General features: G+C 32.3%; 1 protein-coding gene and 1 pseudogene across 1 annotated transcript in view; both read right to left on the bottom strand.

Annotated features, from left to right (window-relative positions):
• LOC125808166 (nodulin homeobox-like) overlaps positions 1–20,418 on the bottom strand; it is a 217,276-nt gene that overhangs the window by 181,456 nt on the left and 15,402 nt on the right. The gene's annotated exons all lie outside the window — the stretch shown is intronic.
• On the bottom strand, positions 6,237–11,153 carry LOC125808236 (probable indole-3-pyruvate monooxygenase YUCCA10; annotated as a pseudogene).

Raw genomic sequence — 20,418 nt, forward strand, 5'->3', positions numbered from 1 at the left:
TGCACATATCTTTCTTATGACCTTAATCATAAGAACATAGTGAAAAGAACAATATAAAATTAATGCATAATTTTTTAAACTCTTATCGACACTATCTCCGACAAACTAATCAACATCCAAGAGTCTTCTTCACCGAGTCAAGATAAAGAATTTGATAATAATAATAATAATAATAATAATAATAATATAAGCAATACACTACTTCAAATATGAAGTGAAAAGGATAGTCGTGAGTAGAAATCATAAAAACTCAAACCAAAGAGGTTACATGAAAAGAACACACATCTTCCTTAGAACCTTAATCATAAGAAAATAAATGAAAATAGAAATATAGAATCAATGCATAATTTTTTGAACTTTAGTCCGACATCCCTTTGGACAAATTAAACTAATCAACATTCAAAAGCCTTCTTCATCGAGTTATGCTAAAAGATGAATTCGATCCTATAATAATAATATTAATATAAATATTAACAATGAAATAAAAAGAATAATCTTGAGTTACATGGAGAGAACACACAACACACATCTTTCTTAAGACCTTAATCATAAGAAAATACATGAAAATAATAATACAGAATCAGTGCACAATTTTTGTTACTCTTATCCAACATCCCTTTTGACAAACTAATTAACATCCAAAAGCCTTCTGCATCGAGTTATGCCAAAAGATAAATTCGATGCTATAATAATAATATTAATATAAAGATTATAAATGAAATAAAAATAATAATCTTGAGTTACATGGAGAACACACCTTACTCACAAGAAAATACATGAAAATAGAAATACAAAATTAGTGCAAATTTTTGGAACTCTTGTCCGATATCTCTTTTGACAAACTAATCAAAAGTCAAAGAGCCTTCTTCATCAACTTATGCTAAAAGATGAATATGATCCTATAATAATAATATAAAGATTAACATTGAAATAAAATGAATAATCTTAAGTTGGGGTCCCATGATACAAAATATTATGAATTTATAGAGATAAAATTTGAAAAATATCATAAAGTGTCTTAAATATTGTAATTAAATAATTGGGGGTTATGAATATGAGAATTTAAAATTGAAGGAGTTAATGATATTATTATAAGTAGAAGTTTAATAGGTATAAGTTATGAATATGAAATTTTAAAAACAAATAAAAGAAAAAAACACAAATAAAAACAAATAAAGGAGATAAAAGAAATAATTTTATATTATATATAACTATAATATTTTTGGATTGAATAAGTAAAGAAACATTTTCAACAAAATCGTAATGTGTTTTTGAATTGGAATAACAATAAATGCTGCCATAAAGGTAGCAATTCAGCAAATGATTCTTTATTACAGCCTTACATTTGGAAAGTGGGTGTAGTTTTTTTTAAAAGATTTGATTTTAAAATTAAATATGATAGAGGAGACGTGATTGAGTAAAATACTAAAGAAAATTAAAAAATTTGAGAAATTAAATAAATGTCTTATTTGGTCTATAAATTAATAGCATTGATGATGGAATGAGTTAAATATGGCTAATTGTGCACGTTTTGGGCTACAACTGAGCAAGTAATTACTCCTATTTAGTGTGATGTTTTTACACATTTATGTATTTGTTTTGAGGTAAAAAAATCAGAAATAATTCAGAAAAAGGTAAAAATAGATGATTGCAAACGCTGGCCATTGGAGGGCGCCACATCAGCGGATCTAGATTCAGATTTATATATTTATATTGATTTCTCGTCTAGAAATAAATTGAGACACAAAAAAAGAAAAAGATGTTAAAGAATAAACTGATTCAAATTATTATAAAAATATATCTGCAATAGATTATATATATATCATAAAGAGGTAAATTTAGTGACAAATACATGCTACTAGCAAAGCTCTTCATAAGGTTATTGGTATACGAAAATATTTGCATAAATAGTTACACTGATCAAATACAATAATATAAAATGAGTAAATCAAACATGCTACCAGAAAAGAAGAGTTAATTTCTCAAAAGGTCATTCAACTTTGAAAAATTATCTAATAAAATCACTGAATTTTATTTTGTATCAATAAAATCACTCAACTTAGATTTTTATATCAATAAAATTATCCAACTAAATTTATTATTAAAATAAATTTGACATGACAACATTATTTTTTATATCATGCTAATTTTACTTTTAAATTTGTGTTTTAAAGATAAAAAAGTAATTAAAAACAAATTAAGCCCTTGCTTTTTCATTACAAAACGTAAAATCAGAGTCGTAATCCAACTTACTGTTACGGATTCTCTGATTACAACAAATCCATCCAACAAAAATGGATTATTACGGAAAGTCCGCACATTGATGGATTATTTTTTAGTAATTTAACTACTCCTAATTTTTCCTTCTAAATAATATCTAAAAAATTATAACAAATTACAGTAGTTGATTTACATAGATAATAGGTTTTTTTACATAAATAAAATCATTTAGATTAATTATTATTCTTTTTTGGGTACTTATTTAAATTAATTATAATGAAGTATTAATTTTGAGACATTTGTTTATTATTATTTTAATAATGAACATGACATAAAAAAATATTTTAATAATAAATTTAGTTGAGTGATTTTATTGATACAAAGTTTTAAGTTGAGTGATTTTATTGATATAAAACAAAGTTCAATGACTTTGCTAAATAATTTTTCAAAGTTGAGTGACCTTTTGAAATATTAACTCCAACAAAGCATATGCCTCTCAAAATTAGTCTGCATAAATCAAACACAACAAATAGACATTAGAGAAACATATTGCGTTGGCAATTGAGTATATCAAATTAAACACAAATTTAACATTTCTATTTTATTTTATTTTGCTAGAGAATTGATATTTACTCATTTTCACCTCGTGCCTATGCTGAACTGCACATATATTTATATAGTCGGAATGTTATATTTGGAGAAAAGAACGTAAATTAAAATGATAAGAAACGGTAGAGTAATTAGTACTAATTACTATTAGACTTTAATTACTATTCGAATTTCAAGAGTCAAACAGTTTATGTTACCTGAATTTCACCGGACTTGATCTTTCGATAAGTCCCCACATCAAAAACAGGGTACTTCCCATAATTTTACAAGCAAATGGTCCTTCCTCTGGCCTTTTCACCCCATAATACTTGCTTATATCTCCATACATCAACTTACTTAACATCACCATTATAGTGTCTACCACTGTGTATGCAACTTTGTACTTCAACAACATTATCCCCAAATATCCCATTTCTCTTATATCAAGTGCATCTGTAACGTACAGACGCATTTGAGTTCTAAATTTTAGGACAGAAAAATGATATAACGAAAAATATTTAAAATAAAATTAATTGATTACCGAGCTTCGAACAATGATTGAAGTATTAGCAACCATTATTAGCAGATCAAGTGCAATTTCCATGCCTGAATTTCCACAACCAACAACCAAGACATTTTTACCCTTAAACTTCTCACCATTTATGTATTGAGTAGAATGAAAAGCATCTCCAGTGAAACTTGCCAATCCAGGGACATCAGGGATAAAAGGGTAACTAGCTTCACCAGTAGCTACAACAAGAAATTTACAAAAATACTCTTCCATTTCATCTGAATTACCAATTCTAACCTTAACATTCCATTTTTTAGAAAATTCATCAAATTTAGCAAATTCAACATTTTATAAAAAAGGGGTGATATTAAGGGTGTGTTTGGTATGAAGGAAAATGTTTTTCATGGAAAATGTTTTCCTGGAAAACAAGTTGATTTTTCACTTATTTTCTCATGTTTGGTTTGTGAGTAGAAAATGTTTTTTCCTTCATACCAAACACACCCTAAATGAGTAACATAGTCATCCAAGTATTGAGTGAATAGCTTTTTTTGGTATATAAGTAGGTGAAGAAGAAGGAAAAGGAATATAAGGAAGTTGACAAAATCGTTTAGGTAAATGAAGATGAACTCTATCATAAGAATATATTTTCCAAATAGGAGAGTAACAATCTTCTTTTTGAAGAATGAGATTTGGTATACATAATTTATTTAGTCAAAGTCTTTATAATTTGACTCTGGAAAAGGAAGTTATGACAATTAAAAGTGGACAAAGTCAAGGGCGGAGCAACTGTAGCGGAAGGGGGTTTGGCCGAACCAACTGACTTTTTCGTAGATTATATTTATATTAAAATATGAAGTACAATGTATCTATATATTTCCTGCGAACTCATAAACACACTGAAGCGTTTGGTCCAGTGGTCGTTGAGCACCATCGAGATCATTCACCCCATGGTCTAGGGGTTCGAATCTCGATAGTCACACAATTTTGGGTTAATATAAAAAAAAAAACAATTGTTAAATGAAAAAAAAAATAGTATTTGTATCGTACTCTGAAACTACAATATCTGACTATTGATTTCTACTCACATTCAAAAAGTTTAACTCAATTTTTTTTCTCCAAAAGTTATGGTTCTAACTTTTATTGTTGATCTAATTGCTGCTATCCAACATCTGGCCTCCGGTGTATACTCTTGTCTCTCCCTTTTCATTTTTTTCCTTATTTGGTTCCTTATTCGTTTTTAGTAAATTAAATACTTGTATTTGTTCGTTAATTTGATGATTGTTACTTTAGGTTAAGATCGTTGTTCTTTTTTAAAATTTAAAACCCACTGACATGAAATCTTATCTCCGCTTCTGCATACAATGTGTCTTTTTATCGTTACCTAAGGATGAATTTAAACGGTACGATATAAGAGCACAAGAACAAATCTAACTATTTTTTCTTTTGGCTTATACATTTTGACATATATAACAACTTTTTTTATTTTGGTTTTAAGACCAAATGAGCTTGTGGTCATTAATTAACTGCGTAGATGGTTAAGCTTGAACAAGTCAACAAAATTGAGAGAGTTGTACTTTCACCTCACCTAGGCATTAAGTACGAGTTGTATACTTTTCAATCATTTTTGCACACTAGGTAAACCCTCTCCTGTAATAGCTTGCTGCAAATCACATCGAACATATATATATCGCATTAGGCAATTTCTATGCAATAATTTTTCAATGTTAATATATACAATATTTAAATAATTACATATTTATTGTTCATATTAATTGAAATTTTTAGTTTGTACTCAATCTTTTACTAATCATTATGCAATATTTTAAATTTTTATTATTTGTTAAAATACAACTGATGTAATTATAATTAAAAGTTGTAGGTAATTATATTTATAGCTAATTTCTACTCCTTAATTTGTTTAATTCATTTCAATTTGAATCAATCACGTTTTAATATTGACTTTCTAAGATTGTTATCAAATTTTTTAGGTGTCTTCTTAGACATTTCAAGTCCAAACCAATTATATTATCGAATAATTAAATTTAGAAAGACATTATCTAACTTTGAATGTCTTATAAAGCATAACAATCACTACAATATTGATGAGTTAGACCTATTTTTTTATAATTAAAGGTAATACAAAATATTATACAAAATAAAAATTATACTCCAATTGACATACTAGGTGATGTCTTAATGCTATTTTTTATAAATATTTCTACTACTTCTAGATAAACATTTGTGGTATTGTGTAACGTGTAATAATTTATATACAACTATTTCAGTCCTATGAATTATTACAATTTTTTTTTATTATACTATCAATTGAAAAAAAGAGAATTAACTATCAAATTTATAATTGACTATTAGAATATATAAATGACTACATAAACATAAGATCTCCTTTTTAAAAAAATAGTTGACTTTAGGTCTCGCATCCTATTAAGTTGTCGCAATTCTGGTTGGGGTGACATATCAATATATGTGATAAATTTCAATCTTGTATCTATAAATTACACAAAGACACCTTTTTGGGATTCATGTTGTTGACCGTCTAAACTCCTAAATTACTTTATTGTAAATTTAATTTAATTTAAATTAAAGTAAAGATGAATTAATATTAATATTCATCAAAAAAATATTCAGAAAAATTATAGGGATTAATTATTAAATTGAATTACGTATTATAATAGTTAGTAATAATTTTTTTACTAATTTTAAAGATTTAACAATTAATACTAAATTGACTAATTTTCAATTGAAGTTTAAACCTGAGTCGATACTCAAATTTCAACACTAAGATTACTACTAATCTTAAACTATCTCACTCACATTACATTGCATAAATAAAATTAAATGTCATAATTTAATTTAACTAACCAACATTCACATCCCTTCATGTCTAAAGACTCTAAAAACTTTCACTCAACAAAAGCAATAAATAATTATTTAGAGAGCAGAGAGTTGATATGTGTGGCTATGTTTTGGGCATCAAATGCAATCCCATAAAGTCCTCTTCTTGATAACCCCACACAATAGAGTCCATTCTTCCCCTTCCAATGTTGTGGAAATTCTGGCTTTGGTAATCCATCTTCATTCAGCAGATAATCATCTCCCTACACAATAAACACATATAGAATGCAAAAAAAAATAATTTTAGAATCATCTGAACTTATTATTTTTCTTCAAAAACAAAATTAGAAAACAGAAGAAACTCACACAACAAAGAAGACAATTTAATATTATTATTATTAGAATACAAAAAAAAAAAGGTTACTCACCTGAAGCCAGTTGTGAGTAGTTCTCTTGAAGCCAGTAGAAAAAAACAATACCATCAAATTGATGAATTTTACCATTTTCCAACACAACATCATACCATTTTCCAACACAACATCATTTCCTCTTATGCTTTTCATTGCAGGTAACACCTGTCACCATCATTTATTTTTAATCACATGAATCAGATATGGTTTGAATTCCGCGAGTCAAACAGTTTATGTTACTTGAATTTCACCTGACTTGATCTTTTGATAAGTCCCCACATCAAAAACAGGTACTTCCCATACTTTATTTTACAAGCAAATGGTCCTTCTTCTGGCCTTTTCACATCATAATATTTGCTTATATCTCCGTACATCAACTTACTTAACATCACCATTATAGTATCCACCACTGTATATGCAGCATAGTACTTCAACAACATCAACACCAAATATCCCATTTCTCTTGATACCAAGTGCATCTGTAACATATAGACGCACGATTAGAAATTTAGGATTTTAAATTTTAGGACAGAAGAATGATATAACAAAAAATATTTAAAATAAAATTAATTGATTACCAGGCTTCGAACAATGATGGAAGTATTAGCACCATTATTAGCAAGATCAAGTGCAATTTCCATGCCTGAATTTCCACAACCAACAACTAGGACATTTTTACCCTTATACTTCTCACCATTTTTGTATTGAGTAGAATGAAAAGCATCTCCAGTGAAACTTGCCAATCCAGGGACATCATGGATAAAAGGGTAATTGTAACACCTAGAAATTTTTTGAGTTAAGACTTGAACCATTCTTCATAGTGAGTGATATTTTACCAAGGAATTAAAAATTTCTTAAATGTTAAGGTCACTATATGAGCACCTTGAGTTCCAAGAAGAAGAGAGTTCATTCAAGTCATTCCTAAGTTTTTCTTAAGCTTTGGGTCAACTTCAAACAACCATAACTCCAAGTACATGATGAGTTAGGTGAGCTACGAGATAGAAAATTAAAGCCCTTTCAGTCCTCTTTCCAACTCCACTGAGCTTGCTCAATTCCAAGCTCTGAGTAAAATGTTATGACTGATTTACTAACAACGCGCAAACCTGGCAGCAGCTCCGCGACGCGAAGCCAACACGGACCTCACTGCCTGGTGAAAGATCTTTCCGACTCCCAGCTCGTTTTAATTATTTCTTAAGGGTATTTAGTCCTAAAAACCCTTAGGAGGTCATCTAAATTGCCCTAAACATGTAGAAAATCAGTTTTCTTAAATCTAAACCCTCTCATTCACTCCAAAGATTCTACGCTCAAGAAATTCAAGAAACACTAAGGCTAGGGTTCTTCTTCAAAGGTTTTCCTTCAAGTTGCTTCAAGAAGATATTCTTTCAAGGTATGTAAGCTTCCATAGTGTTGGGTTTGTTCACCCACACACCAATCATGTTAATTTCAGTTTAAATTCGTTCTAAAAGTTGAAGCTTTGATGTTCTTGTTATGTATTCATGAATTTGCTTTCGTTCTGAATTGGACTGAGATTGAGGAGTTCTTGAGGTTAATGTGTCGATTTATAGAGTTAGAGTTAGATTCTAGTGTACATGTGCTGGGTATCTAAATCTAAAGGAGATTGAGAAAAAGAATCGAATTTAGGCGAATTGGGGTTAAAAATGAAGAAGAAATTTCGTCGGTTGAAATTTGAACCCCTCCGCGTCGCGCAGCCACTTCTCAGATTTGGGAATTTGTTTCGCGGAGCTGACACAGAGTGTTCTGCCTCAAAAGCCATTTTTGAAACCAAAATTTAATGCTTCCGCGTCGTAGACCCACCTTCAGAATTGACTTTCAGTCTTTTCTCATGTTTAGCTATCTAAAATCATTCCTAAACATCATGAGACCTTTCCTATCACAAACAACCTTGAATTCAAATCACATTAAGGTAGAGTTGAGAGTCAAGTCTTGAGAGTTCTTTCGAACATTTTTCAGAAAATCCCTTTTGTCTTTTTGAGGAGTCTTCTACAAATTCTAATAACTTGTTTCAAGACTCGAGCAAGTGAGTATGAGAGTGAGAATAATGTATTCATGAGTCTACCTTGTCATCATGAGATCTTTCTTATCATGAACTATAACTCTTGAATTCATAATTCACATTCAAGAGAGAGTTAAGAGTAGAGTTAAGAAAGCCTTTGAGTTCAATTGTGAATCCTTTAGATCAACTATCGATTTGAACTAAGTTTAGAGGAAGTAATTCAGAGAATGAGAAGAGTCGTATACATCAGTTCCATATAGTTATGTAGACCATCGAGTCGAGTTGTTTATGCCCATAATTTCGCATGAACTTCGTAAGTTGATCATCTTCAAAGAAGTGGTATCTTCAAGTTCTAAGCCTTTAAGTGTTGAGTTCCTAAATCCCTTTGAGAAGTATCTTTGAGTTCTTGAGTTGAATATTTCATGCTCATATCCGCATGAATATTATAAGTCGAACATTCTTGAGATGAGAAGTATCTTTGAGTTATTGAGTTGAGTAGTTCATGCTCATAATTTTGCATGAACTCTGAGTTGAGCATTCTTGAAAATGAGTAGTATCATTGAAGTTCTTGAGTTCCAAGTAATTGAGTTCTATCTATGGTTATTGAAAACCTTGTATTGAGTCGTTCATGTCCATAATTCGGCATGAACCATACTTTAAGAATTCTTTTACAAACGTTTTAACTTTGTTTTAAGACTTAAGTTTTGAGTTCAGTGAAGAGTAAAGTTGAAGTTCATTTCTTCAAAAGTATATGGGGACTAAGTATTCCAAAGAGATTTAAAATGTTTTCAACATTTAAATAAGAATGGAAACTGAGATTTCCAAAGAGCCTTCGAGCTAGTTTTCAAGAAAAGAGTAATCGCTTTCTAAATGAAGCAAGAGAGGAAACTGAGATTTTCAAGATAGCTTTTGAGCTAAGTTTTTTGAGCACCAATCTCAAATCACAGAAAGAAGTATGTTTTTAAAACATAAAGAGCTAGTATATTTTGGGAGTAGTATTGAGTACCGATATGGGGGAGAGTTCAGATAACTCACAGCCTCCATAAACCATGTAGTCATCATGGTAGAAAAGGGTTATACTTTTTAGATGAATCCTTTTCGCATAGACTAGTGGATCCACTTAGTAGTTCAGGTCATATGCCCTTGGCAAGGTATATGATGTGTTGGCAGCGTGAAGAAGATCGTTGTATCATCACAATAGCTCTTATGTGATGGTTGTCGGTTAGAGAAACTCCCACAACAATATTTTGTATTTTTATGTACATCAAATTATTTGTATTTTTACATACATTTCAGAGTTATGTTGTATCCTTGCATACACACAGAGTTTACAACACGTTTTTAAACAGTTTGTTTCTTCATATTGCACTTATTTTAAATTGTTTTATATTGAAATGAGTTCAATCATATTGAGTTGAGTATCCAGAGTTGAGTACCCAGAGTCGAACAACATATCTTTGAGTTGAGTATCCAGAGTTGAGTATCCAGAGTCGAATATCATATCTTTGAGTTGAGTATCCTGTCATTAAGTATTCCTTGAGTTGATTAAGTTTGAGAAGAGGTAAGTATGTTTCCTTTATATCACGTTTCAAGCTTATGTTATGCTTTAGAATTCCTCTTACATGCTCGTACATTCCACGTACTGAGCCATTTGGCCTGCATCTTTTCATGATGCAGACACATATATTCAGGATCATCAACACGAGCTTCGTTGATACATTCGAAAGTTCGAGTGAGCTATGGTGAGTCTCCTTGTTTCCGGAGGATTTCATTTACTTTTCAGTTTAGTCAGCTAGATAGTGTAGGTCTTGTCCCGACTTCCATCTTTATCAGTTAGAGCCTTCATAGATAGTCAGTATAGTTGAGAAGTTTGTATTATTCATTTATTTTACTAAATGTTTTAAAGACTTAAGTTGCCTATTTTATGGCGAGTTAAATATATTATTTTTATTCTAAGTTGTTCATTTGAGTTAAAGTTTTGAAAAGTTGAGTTTATTGAATTTTATTCAGTTTTAAGCTTTTGCATGCTTAAGTTAGTCTTCCGCTTGTAGTCAGCTAGGATGAAGGTTCGCTTGGGGACCAACAATGGTTCTTGACTGCCGGCCACGTCCAGGGTGTAGACTCGGATCGTAACAATAACTAGCTTCGCCAGTAGCTACAACAAGAAATTTACAAAAATACTCTTCCATTTCATCAGAATTACCATTTCTAACCTTAACATTCCTCTTTTTAGTAAATTCATCAAATTTAGCAAATTCAACATTTCTTTTGTAAAAAGAGGTGATATTAAAATGAGTAACATAGTCATCCAAGTATTAAATGAATAGTTTTTTTGGTATATAAGTAGGTGAAGAAGAAGGAAAAGGAATATAAGGAAGTTGACAAAATTGTTTAGCTAAATGAAGATGAACTCTATCATAAGAATATTTTTTCCACATAGAGGGTAACAATCGTCTTTTTCAAGAATGAGATTTGGTATACATAATTTATTTAGACATGCAGATGTAGCAAGACCACCAGGCCCACCACCAACAATGATAACCATAGCTTCTTTCATGTTTATCAAGTATTGTCATGACTAAAATTAAGAAGAAAAATTGATGGTGTTGAGAGAAAAAAATAAAATATGAGGGATATATATACATGGAAATATACTAGAGGACAACTTTGGAGTCATCAGATTTTATTTATTTTTTTGACTATTTGAGGCTTCATTTATGGTGACTTATTAATTTTTCTTCTCCTTCTTTTAATATTTTGGTTTGATTTGGTAGATTGTGTTTACAAATTATTAAGTCAACATTTATAAATTTATACATTGCTAAAATTAAATTTTGTCAACAATTTATAAGTGTTGACTTCTTGCCCTTCTTGCCAAATTTCATCACCAATTTCAAAGGTGACACTTTAAGAAGAACATTCTCACCAGTCTGAAATTTCATATCTCCTACCTTATGGTCTGCATACTTTTTATGTCTACTCCGGGCTGCTAAAAGGTTAGCTTGAATACTTCTCACTTTGTCTTGAGCATCCTTCACTAAATTAACCCCTAAAGGATTCACATCTCCAGCCTCAAACTGTTTGGCCTTATCTCATTAATGAATGTGGCCCTCACCTCAATGCTAACTAACACCCCACATTTCTCTAAGATACCAGTTGCATGAACTTAGACTCCAAGGTCTGAATCTCTGTATCTAAAGGTCTCTTGGTTACACTCAAACAAGCTAGACTACCCATACTTACCGCCTTTCGACTCAAGGCATCTGCCACCACATTAGCCTTATCCGGATGGTATTGAATGGTGACATCATAATCTTTAAGTAACTCAATCCACCTTCTCTGTCTCATCATTTTGAGTGAATACATGTTGCAGGCCACGATAATCAATAAACACCTCACAGTTGACACCATAAAGATAATGTTGCCAGATCTTAAGAGCAAATACTACCGCTGCTAACTCTAAATCGTGTGTGGGGTAATTCCTCTCATGCACCTTTAATTGTCGTGATGCACAAGCTATAACATTCTTATCTTGCATTAACACATCACCCAAACCCGAATGTGAAGCATCACAGTAAACAATAAAGTCCTTACCTTTCACCGGTAGTGCTAGAATAAGTGTTGTGGTCAAGAGAGTCTTGAGTTTTTGAAAGCTCTCTTCACACTTTTCAGTCCATTCAAAGGTTACCTCTTTTTTGGTCAATCTTGTCAGATGAGTGGCAATAAAAGCAAAGTTCTTCACAAATCGACGATAGTAGCTAGCGAACCCTACAAAACTCCTAACTTTAGTCACAGAGCTAGGCCGAACCCAATTCTTAACCGCTTCAATCTTTTAGGGATCTACCATTACCCCTTCCTTCGAAATTACATGCCCCAAAAAAGCAACCGAAGTCAACCAAAATTCACACTTAGAAAATTTCGCATACAACTTTTGTTTCCCAAGAACACCAAGAAGAATACAAAGATGGTCGGTATGCTCTTCTTCACTTTTTGAATAAACCAATATGTCATTAATAAATACTTTAACAAACGAATCAAGAAATGGCTTGAACACACCATTCATCAAACTCATGAAAGTTGCAGGCGCATTTGTTAACCTAAATGACATAACTAGAAACTCAAAGTGCCCATAGCAGGCCCTAAATGCCGTTTTTGGTATATCCTCAGGCCTAATTTTTAATTGATGGTAACCAGAAGTTAAATCAATCTAGAGAAAATTGATGCACCCTGCAACTGGTCAAACAGATCATCTATCTGAGGTAATGGATACTTATTCTGAATGGTGACCGTATTTAATTGTCGATTGTCTATGCACATCCTCATACTACCATTTTTTTTCTTAACAAACAAGACAGGGGCACCCCACGGGAAAGCACTAGGATAGATAAAACCTTTATCAAGAAGTTCTTGGATTTGAGCCTTGAGCTCTCTCAACTCTACCGGGGCCATGCAATATGGAAGGATGAAAATGGGTGTGTACCAGGTTTTAAATCTATGCAGAAATCTATATCTCTATCCGGATGCATACTAGGCAAATCCATAGAAAACACTTCTCTAAATTCTAACACCACAGAAATATACTCAATAGAGGGAGACTCAACCTTAACATTCTGAATATAAGCCAAATATGCCAAACAACCCTGCCCTACCAGTTTCCTAGCCCGAATAGAGGATATGATCTTAGCTGGCTTAGGCTTATACACATCTTCCAACTCTAACTTTTCCCTACTTGGAATTTCTAGAGTCACAGACTTAGTACTACAATTAAGCACATCATAATAGGGGGACAACCAAGTCATGCCTAAGATTATGTCAAAGTCAGTCATATCCAAAATCACCAAATCAGCCTAAGTCTGAAAATGTATAAACAAGATAGAACAAACACGATAGACATAATTGACTATGACAGACTCTCCAACTGGGGTAGAAACATGGATGAGGGCATCAAGTATATCACAAATCATATCAAATCCTAAGGCAAACTGAACGGACACATAAGAATAAGTAGAACCCGGATCAAATAACACATTAGCCATCCGGTCAAAAACAAGAATAGTACATGTGATAACTGCATTAGAAGGCTCTGTCTCGCTCTTGCCTGGAAAGGCATAACACTGATCCATGTCATCTTGATGGGAGATTTCCCTGCCTGGCTGTGTTGTACCTCTGTATGTGTTATTATTTCCCCGACCTCCAAGGCCTCGCTGATTTCCTCTTCGCCCACCTTGTGGATGTCCTCGATCGTTATTACCATTTCCCGCGGATACCACTGCTCTAGTCTACTGCGGCACAGAATCCAACATGTGCAGTTGGGGACAATCTATCCTCATATTCCCAGGTTCTCCACAATTATAGCAAGTACGATCAAAAGATGGCCTGCTGCCCGCCGAAGGTACAGCTCCCTGGCTATCCTAAATCAAATTATGAGGTGCAGTTCCCGAGTAATTATCTGTAGAAGCCAGCATAGCGGACTGAATTGGATGTGCTGCAAGTGTCGGCCTCCTTGAACCTCTGGAGTAAGAACCTTGGAAGTTACTTGTGCTCTTGGCCAAAGCCTTAGCCTGCCCATCGCGCCTCACTCCTTCCACTTTCTTCACAAAATTCGTTACCTCATTAAAGTTTTTCCCTGCAGAAGTCATGTGCACACACAATACCTGTAACTCAGAGTTCAGTCCCTTGACGAATAGACGGATCCTCTCTTCCTCAGTAGTCACCAATTGCGTAGCATATCTAGACAAAACACTTAGCCTCATAAGCAGCCACATACATACCACCTTGCTCCAAAGCCATGAACTCATCCTTCTTACGATCTCTCAAAGTCCGGGGAACATACTTCTCTAAAAATAGAGCATGAAACTGGGTCCAAGTAAGTGGGGCTAAAGCTGAAGATCTGCACTATACGTAAGCTCTCCACCACTGCTTAACCTCACCTTGAAGCTGAAAAGCCACAAACTCTACTCCATGCTGACGGACAATACCCAACTTATGCAACCTCTCATTACAATCTAAGATGAACTCATAGGCATCCTCACTATTAGAACCATGGAATACTAGAGGCTTCAATTTCAGAAGTTTGGTCAACATTTTATGTTCATTTCCAGTCATTACCAAACCCAACAAAGGACAGAAAAAGGCATCAGTACCTACAGTTCCACCCACCTAGGGAACAATAATAGCAATAGGGGGATTGGCGAGAGTTTGAGTTGCTTGAACTGCAGGAAGAATTTCAGAACCAACCAATCTTTTCAGGAACGACATAATCTGTTGAGCTAACACTAGTTCTAAGGGAGGAATACTTATAGTCTCAGCATGCACCTCTTCCTCTTGTCCAACATCCTCATCATTCTCCACCTCAAGATTCTCTTATATCACTTCATGATGCGAAAGAGGATTCTCATTTCTGGGAGCATTCTCAACCGGAGCTCCACCCCTAGCAGGTGCTACCCTTCCTCGGCCTCTACCCCTTGCTCGTCCTCTACCCCTGCCTCGACTGCGACATCTCGTTGTGGATTCCTCAGCTGGATCGTTGATGGGAGATGCGGGCCTAACACCGTTGAACCTAGTGTTAACTATTTGCGGACAGAAGAGTGAATGAGATTAGATACCAATTCGGATCGCCAAATACTAATTGGAATCAAGTTATAGCCCGAAATGAGACAAGAGAAAACAGAGAGATTTCTTACAGTCCTATAGCCTCTTGAAGAAAAGTACATACGTCTCTGTACCATTCCGCAAGACTCTATTAGACTCATTTTGGTACATCGAGATCAACGAACCTAGGGCTTTGATATCAACTTTGTCACGACCCAGACCATCGTGATTGGCACCCACACTAACCCTCCGGTGGGAGAACTATTAATACTAATTAGCTAACTCAAGAACTACACATTTAAAGATACGGAAGCAAGTTTAAATGTAAGAAATAAAGTAGAGTTCCCATAAATTCCAAAATTCTAAAAACGACTATTAAAACATTAAGGAAATATTCCCTAGAACCTGAAAGTCAATGTACCAAAACTCTAACAAAGAACCATAAGAAAGAAAAAGGAGTACAACCCCAAAAGCTTAAACAACTGATTATCTAGAGTACTAATCTAAGTCCGAATAAAAGGGACTGAGCAAAAAGAGAACTCATGGCCACCTGGAAGAACTGGCTCACTCTTGAATTCGACAGATCATTGATCTCTTAAACGAGGTCTATCAGTAGCCACATGAAGATGCCATGTACTCAACAAAGAAAGAGCAAGTGTAGTATCAGTACACAACCACAGTGTACTGGTAGGATCACGCGGCTATTCCAGTAAGTGAAACATATACAACAGTTACAACATAGTAAACATGCATATACAGAATATAACACATATATTGATTATTAATCATGAACAACTTAAAATTCCATTATTCTCTTTAACAAGTAGTCAGGACAATTCATTGGTCCTCTCATGGAACCCATACTCAAACTGTTAGTGCACCAGAACGTGGTACCCAATCCAAGTTAGTGTGTCAAAACGTGACACCCATTCCAATATGTATGTCGGTACGTGACATCCGATCCCAGTTAGTGTGTTGGAACGTAACCCTGATCCATTCAACAAACCACAATCACAATCACAATGTACATTCTCAAAAGCATACAATCAAGTGTTGATTTATGGCATACAATCATTCATTCATACTCATTTGCATTAGGTGGGATCAATAGTGCAACATTCGTATACATACATTACAATGAAGCAATTGCTAGCATACATCACACAAACAAGAAATCAAACTATCACCTACCTCGAAAACAAGCTTGAATCATTCTAAGAAACTTGATTCTTCCCTTTCAGGATTCGTTCCGTTTGTTCTAGGTCTACAAACAATCAATTCAATACGAGGATCAATAATTAAGGACTAATTCACCCGATTTATAACAAACCCAAACCCCCAAGACCCAAATTATGAACCTAAGGTGCAACTAGGCTTTTTTCCACCATCCAATTCAATTCAAAACCCTCCCCCAACAATATATAATCAAGATTCTATGTTCTACGGATCAAAAAATAAAATTGGAGAGTGAAAACCTTACTTTTAGCACCGAAAGTCGTGGAAAACTGTCAAGGGGTCGTCTCCTAGCTCTCGAGAACGAAACTTGCAAAAAATAACGATTTTGGAGTGTTAATTACGACTTAAATCGTGACTGAGCCACTATGGCGGTCCCCATCCCGCCACAGTTGCCCTGTCCTGAAGGGAATAATCCCGCCCTGGCGGCTTACACGAAAACAAAACCTCAAAATTTTAGTTCCAAGCCCTCATTTCACAACACACCTTCAAACCAGGACGTTCAAAAATCACATGCCCACGCTAAGATCAGTTTCAGGAGTTCTACTCGCCCGAATTCGATTCTGTAAAGTCGTACGAGTTTCTTAACGTCTTAGCTATCTACTCATGTGATCAATTACATAATTAGATCTCTCATTCATTACCAGATTTCCCTACACCTCACTGACTTCAATTTCGTCCAAATTTGGACTAGGCTAAGAATTCTCAAGTTACTACCAAAAAGTTTTCCGGCTCAAAATTTTTCCCCGTTGACTTTTCTATAATGACGGAAGCAAGTCGTTACACTTTCATCCCTTATTTTTTTATTTAAATCTTTAAATATAACAAAATTTATTATTATTTTTTCAGTACGAAGATGGTATCGTTCATTCAATCTTGATTCAATACGGAAATCAATAACATGAATTCTAAAATCAAATTGGTATCATAGTGTATGAATTAGTATATAAATTGATATAAATTAAATAAATATCACAATTTATAGATACCAATTTGTATACAATTTTCATACACTAAAATAGTTAATAAAATATAAAAATGGGTGATTACTAGTTTGCATACCCACTTTTACATACATTATACATATTCCATATGATATATGAAAATACTTGATAAACCGATTTCATTCATTATATAATCTAAAGTATATCTTCTAAATTGGATGTCATAATCCATAAATATTAATATGTATAATAATTTCATAAATAATTAATAAAATATAAAATTTATTAAGCATCAATTTTTATACTAATTTTTATAGTGATTATACACATTACATATAAAACATGTTCATGTATAACTGATATAAAAAGATTAAGTAAACCAATTTGTATATTTATTCCATACATACTATTTATATATCCATTCTATATACATATAGTTTTCGATTATATATTGTTTACGCTCCAAAAGTGAACATACCATATTATATATCAATTTCATATAATGCATAATTAAAAAAAAAAATCTTTGATGCATGTTTTAAGACCAAATGAATATGTTAATAACTCAACATAAATATCAATTAGTGTATTTAACAGGTATATAAATTGGTTAAAAATGGTAGATTAAGCTAAAACGTGAAAATCAAATTTAATACAGTTTTCATATGTTAATAAAATTTTACTAATGTACAAATTTGTTGGGCATCATTTTTCATACATAATTCGATAACCAATATTATTACCAATGTTCAACTTAGCTTGATTTTTTCAAATTTAAATTTCTTCACGACAAATTTTGCTTCTACAACTTAGATCCTTCTTGAGAGTCTTGGGCAAGTTGTCACATCTAGTGTAACAAATTTATTTGATTTTTAAGGCAAATTTATCAAAATAAAACAAAAATAATACAAAAACATAGAAAATGAATTAAAAGAGAAGAGAACTATGGATGAAATATGGTTGAATGTGGATGAAACATAATATTGAACGGCCTTCATTCCTCTGGTTATGACCATAGATTCTTCCGAATCCATCAACATTAACACTCTCTCTCAAATAGATCTTTCTTTCCATAGAAGCGGCTCTAATGCAGTACCAATCAGTGTCATATGGGGCAAGCTTCTTTAGCCTACCAATCTTTACGATATTAGTCCACTCAGGAAGCTTCATCTTTTCAGTTAAAGAAGGTTCAAAAAAAATTGAAATATATAGTTAAAGAATCACTAGTTGAAACTAATTAACACACACAATTAGTACACAATGGAGAGAAGATTGACATGAATTTCATCATGGTTGTGATATTTTTTTTTAAAAAGCATTAAGGAGAGATGTTTGGAATTTCAAGTACTATTACGAATTATTACTTTTTAAGGAGGCATGTAACATTATAATTCCTAAATTGTAGTTAGATAATTACCTTGGTAACTGCTATAAAAAATGCTTCTTATTTTCTCTTTCCAATATTAAATATGAAAATAAAAAAATAAAAAATTTAAATTAAATTAATTAATTTGAATTTGTTATCACTAGTAATTAAGTTATTGTATTAGTAATTCCTAATTAATAGATTTATATGATGTAATATAAGATCTTAAATACATATAAGGAGTAATTTTTGCTTTAATTTTCACATCAAACATAAATATGATAAGTCTTAAAACAACCACCTCCCCATCCACGTTCTCACCCTCAATTTACTTTTAACTCTCAAATTTATAAAATTATATTTTAGCACTAATTCTTAACTATAATAAGACATATTCCTTCATGTTTCCTCACCATTCTAACTATTAATAACTAAGCTTGTGCACAAACCGGTCCAACTCGAATTGTTGGACAAATTCGAAGCAATTTGGATAGTATAATTTAGTTATACAATTCAAATTTGATTTATAAATTCAATTATAAAATATTATGATTTTTTTTAATTGCGACTATTGTTGGGTATATTTACAATCCGACCCAAACAAGAAATTGAACTGCGTAAACGTGGCTAAAAATTATTAATACCAAAACATGTGGTTGCATTTGTGAAAAAACTTCGACAGGTAACTGAAAAACATATAGGAGTATTTATTTTGAGAAAGTTATTTTTTAGCATGAAGAAATATACAAAGCGAGTCTTAATAAAATATGTTACTATTATGCTTGCCAGCTAGTAGTAGCACAATCTATTTATTATTTATTTGGAACCCTCGGTGCCACCGATAACATTTGCCACCTTCTCTATCCAAACAACCACTCAACTCTGTTCTTGTTTGGCCATTTATATGCTAATAATCAATAAAATAATGTATATGGCATGTGCATTTCTAACCGTACATGCAGGAGTAGTAGGTATCAGATGAATGAATAAGGATGAATGTCAAAAAATTGTTGAGACAAATAAGAAGTTGAAACATGCATCAATCAATATTTTTATTTCCAAATAAATCTAAATTATTTAAAATGTATGTAATTATTAATTTTTGACATTCTATTTTGTGGGTGACAATTTGAGACACTTTCTCTGCCATGTCATCTTCAAAGGGATATTAATATCACTTTAAACAAGTTCAGATGTGTAATAGATCGTCAGAATAGTTAAAATATGTAACTGACTTTTCGAGACAAGTTCAGGGGGAAATTTATGTCTTTTCCCAATGTCTTATGAAGCGTAACAGCCACTACAATATTGATGAGTTAGACCTATTTTTATAATTAAAGGTAATGCGAAATATTATACAAGTAAAAATAATATTCCAATAATTGACATACTAGGTGATGTCTTAATGCTATTTTTTATAAATATTTCTACTACTTCTAGAATAATTTTGATAATTTGTGTAATAATTGACTCAATTTAAAAAGTTTTTAAGACTATGATCAATAAGAACTTACCTATAATATAAACATTTATGGTATTATGTAACATATAATAATTTATATATAACTATTTCAGTCTTATGAATTATTACAAAAAAAATATTATACTATCAATTGAAATTACAAAAAAAATATTATACTAACAATTGAAAGAGAGAATTAACTATCAAATTTATAATTAACTATTAG

The sequence above is a fragment of the Solanum verrucosum genome, unplaced genomic scaffold (genome assembly GCF_900185275.1).
Source record: "Solanum verrucosum unplaced genomic scaffold, falcon-dt-bn FXZP01000234.1, whole genome shotgun sequence".
NCBI classification, from domain to species: domain Eukaryota; kingdom Viridiplantae; phylum Streptophyta; class Magnoliopsida; order Solanales; family Solanaceae; genus Solanum; species Solanum verrucosum.